Source organism: Hylaeus volcanicus, chromosome 7, assembly GCF_026283585.1.
Source record: "Hylaeus volcanicus isolate JK05 chromosome 7, UHH_iyHylVolc1.0_haploid, whole genome shotgun sequence".
Lineage (NCBI taxonomy): Eukaryota > Metazoa > Arthropoda > Insecta > Hymenoptera > Colletidae > Hylaeus > Hylaeus volcanicus.
The window spans coordinates 13116851-13121093 of record NC_071982.1 but is presented as its reverse complement, the minus strand read 5'-3'; the positions used below and the strand labels follow the sequence as shown (position 1 = coordinate 13121093).

The following is a 4243-nucleotide window of genomic DNA, read 5'->3' as shown; positions in this document are numbered from 1 at the left end:
GTTGAATATTTTCATAAATTTCTGTTGTTGAATATTTTCATAAATTTCCCAGACCGGAAAAGTCACTTCTTTGCTAGCGTCCGTTGCGAGCAGATCTCCTCAAATAAAACAATATTGTTAAAGAATACTCGGAGACTTATATTCGCATTTCCCTTCTATTCTTACATTTTTAATAATAAAACGCATCGCTTCTAAGTTTAACCTCGATAACCTCACCTCGATAGTTTAAATTTTATAATTCAACCGTATCAGCAAATTGCTTGTAAAATTTTAAGTATTGAGGTAAAAACGAAACCAACAGCGGTACAAACGAGTAAAATCGATTGTAAAGAACAGGGAAAAAACAGATTTTAAAAATCTTGAAAATTGACGACTTCCACTCTTACGCGTATAAACAATTGCGTGTAAAAGTTAAACTATTGAGGTACAAACGAAACGAAAAGCGGGAGAAACGGATACAAACGATTCTAAATAAGAGGGAAAAAACAGATTTCAGTAATCTCAATGTCGGGTGCTGTCTATTTTTTGAATTTGCTTTAATTATTAATTGACGAAGGTACAAACGAAACCATTGTTACTAGAATCAACTACAAACGAAACACTATCATTTTCTATAGAAACTTGCAGGCCCTCAATTATAAAGTGAACGACAGTGATTGAAAACCGACTTACTAGAATACAGAAAAGGCAAAAGTAATTTATTATTAATGCAAAACTAATCTGATAGCTCAGTGACCAATGTAATCAAACGTTAACACAATTCCGTAGCTCAACGAATAGTGTAATCAAACACAAAGCCTGTCCCCTAGCTGAGCGACTAATGTAATCAAACGCAAAATGTATCCATACTCGCTCACTTCCGTTTGATTACATTTAAAAGTGAAAAACAAAACCAGAATGGTTTTCAACCATAAAAAAGATTAATTTTTGAAAAGTCGGATGCCAGGTTCACACAGCTGTATTTGGGCCACGTCAACTGTAAGTCGAATTCGGGCTGCATACTTTTTCAATCCGCGAGGATGGCGGAGTTCCTTGGCAGAAGTATAATTCGACATTGTTCGAAACGAACCGTGCGATAAATTACGATAAGATTTAATCCGATCTCGCGCGCAACGTTCCAAACGCGAAACCAGGCCCGTGGATGAAAACTGGTGTAATTAGTACATGGTTCGCACTTGACCGATTAAAGAAAAAAAAAAGTGTCTATGCCTGGTACCATTGTATTCCAGGGTCATTAAAATAATCAACTGCAATCACCGGCATTCATCGTCCGGGCCACGTCGATCCGTCAATAGTTTGGTAATTCTAATTACCGTCGTTTACAATTCCAACCGATTGTTCCTGTCGTTGACTTCCTTTCTGATCTCTATACGATGTTCAAATTCGTCGTTGAATTCGCGGAAAATGAATCGAGATGATGGATCGAACGTTGGGTGTAACACTATCGACGCGGGATCAACTGGGAAGTACTGTTTACGTGTTCTAATGAAATTTTAGAATTTTAGAATTTTAGAATTTTAGAATTTTAGAATTTTAGAATTTTAGAATTCAAGAATATAGAATTCTGAAATTTAAAAATTTAAGGATATAGTATTAGAAATTTAGGAATTGTAGAATTTAAGGATATAGTATTAAGAATTTAGGAATTTGAGAATTCAAGGATATAGAATTCAGGAATTTTAGAACTTAAGAAGTTTAGACTTCAAGAATATAGGGTTTAGAAATTTTAGAATTTAAGGATAAGGAACTTAGGAATTGTAGAATTTAAGGGTATAGAATTTAGGAATTTAGGTATTGTATAATTTAAGGGTATAGAATTTAGAAATTTTAGAATTTCAGAAGTTTAGATTTCAAGAATTTTAGAATTCAAGAATATAGAATGCAGGAATTTTAGAATTTTAGAAGTTTAGACTTCAAGAATATAGAATTTAGAAATTTTAAAATTTATGAATATAGTATTAGGAACTTATGAATTGTAGAATTTCAGGATAAGGAATTTAGGAATTTTAGAATTTAAACATATAGTATTTAAGAATTTTAGAATTTAAAGATAAGGAATTTAGGAATTGTAGAATTTAAGGGTATAGAATTTAGGAATTTAGGAATTGTATAATTTAAGGGTATAGAATTTAGGAATTTTAGAATTTAAGAAGTTTAGAATTCAAGAATATAGAATTTAGGAATTTTAGAATTGAAGAATATAGAATTCAGGACACGTTTACGTGTTCTAATGGAGAATGCATTGCGAACTTGTCGAGTTCAGCTTGGTAGTTTATAGATGCTTTTTCAACTCTTTATTTCTTCGTCTACTCCTGTTTTCGAGTGATCAAATATCGTATAGAAATATTAGAATATTTCAATAACGTATGATTTAACACTTTCGCTGCGGATGACGCACATGTGCGTCCAACTGAAAATATATGCTTATTTTTATTATCTTTCACTTTTCATTTCTTTTGTTCGGCAATCATATTATATATAAAATAAGTTACCACAATAAGTTACCACAATAAGTTACCACATGTTTTTCGAAATACTCATATTAAAGCATTTGTAAGAAATTTTTCACAAAAAAAAAAATATCACAATTGCAGCTCCCAACAAACGACTACTTATTTTCGTTCGCAGCGAAAGTGTTAAATAATTGGAATAATTCTGCCGAAAGAAAAAGTGACTTTCTCGTATTCGGTCGTGCAGTATAAAATTCACCACTCTATCCTTGGACTTATTATTGTTTATTCGTTTTTAAACAAATTCTGGGAATGGAATTCTCGGTAAGTAGACGATTTATAATGTCGGTGTTCCGAAGGTCACGTGTAGGACCCATGAGAGGGATAAGAGCTGAAATTCAACGGGACGAATTTAGACTGTGGCCTTCGGCTCGGATTCATCTCAATGTACCGTACAAGTTCGATTAGCTGAACGTTCGATTCTTCCGACTATTATTTTAATCGTGTTTTCGGGCCATTCAAAACGACGCCGAACTGATCGCGTTTCTATTCGTGGCTGACGTAAAGTTCAATATTTAACAGAGGGAATTAATCGAGTTGAATTATTTGAGGATGGAATTACTTCGTCAATTATTATTTTTATTTTCATACCGCGAGGACAAATTTTATTTGATTCGTCGATGTGCCATTTGTTATTCGCCTAATTCTTGTTACGGATGTCGATATGAATTATTTGAAGATACGACGTTTACTTCCTTGGATTATAAAATTAAATAGTTTCCTGTTCCGGCGAGGAAGAATCCGCCGTTTGTTGAATTTCCTTTCGAATCAAACCAAGCTAGAATTCTTTTGGAAAATTCGAGGAATGGAGAATACTACTCGCAATCAAAGGAACCCAGGAGAAATGGAGTCGGTTTCGAGGAAACAAGGTTCCCGAGTGCGCCTATTCCGCTGCTGGTTTTCGAAATTTCTTTGGTGGTCTGGCAAGCGTCAAAGGTACCAAGTGTACACAATCCGATCGGGTCAAGATTCACTTGGCCGATTTCATCGTGGAAAAAATACCTTCGTACGCAAAGCACACTCGCGTTATGCGTTTGTCTGCGGTACGAAATTTCCGGGACATATTTATTTCGCGCTATCGATTACGGAGTGAAAGCTTAGGTCACAGAATGGAAAACATTCCTAGATTTAACTTATGTGGGATAAGAATCTTTACTTTTAGCTTACAGAATGGAAATAATTTCTGAGTTTAACTGATATGAGCTAAGAATCCCTAGGTTTAACTAACAGAATGGAAAAATTCCTAAATTTAACTTATATGGGATAAGAATCCCTAGTTTCAGGATTACAGAATGGAAATAATTTCTATGTTTAACTCACATGAGCTAAGAATCCCTACGTTTAACTTACATGAGCTAAGAATCCCTAGGTTTAACTTGCATGAACTAAGAATCCCTAGGTTTAACTCATATAAGCTAAAAATACCTATGTTGCACTCACAAACCCTAAGTATCCCTAGATTAAATTCATATAAACTAAAAATCCCTAGGTTTAACTCATAAACACTACGAATTCCTAGATTAAACTCACAAAAACGAAAAAATCCTAGGTTTAACTCATAAATGCTAAGAATTCCTAGATTAAACTCACAAAAAGGAAAAAATCCTAGGTTTAACTCACAAATCCTAAGAATTCCTAGATTAAACTCACAAAAACGAAAAACTTCTAGGTTTAACTCATAAACCCTAAGTATCCCTAGATTAAATTCATATAAACTAAAAGTCCCTAGGTTT

At 33.7% G+C, this 4243-nt stretch overlaps 1 protein-coding gene across 5 annotated transcripts in view; it reads right to left on the bottom strand.

Annotated features, from left to right (window-relative positions):
• The window catches only part of LOC128880408 (uncharacterized), a 45870-nt gene that overhangs the window by 22753 nt on the left and 18874 nt on the right, over positions 1 to 4243 (bottom strand). The window lies entirely within an intron of this gene.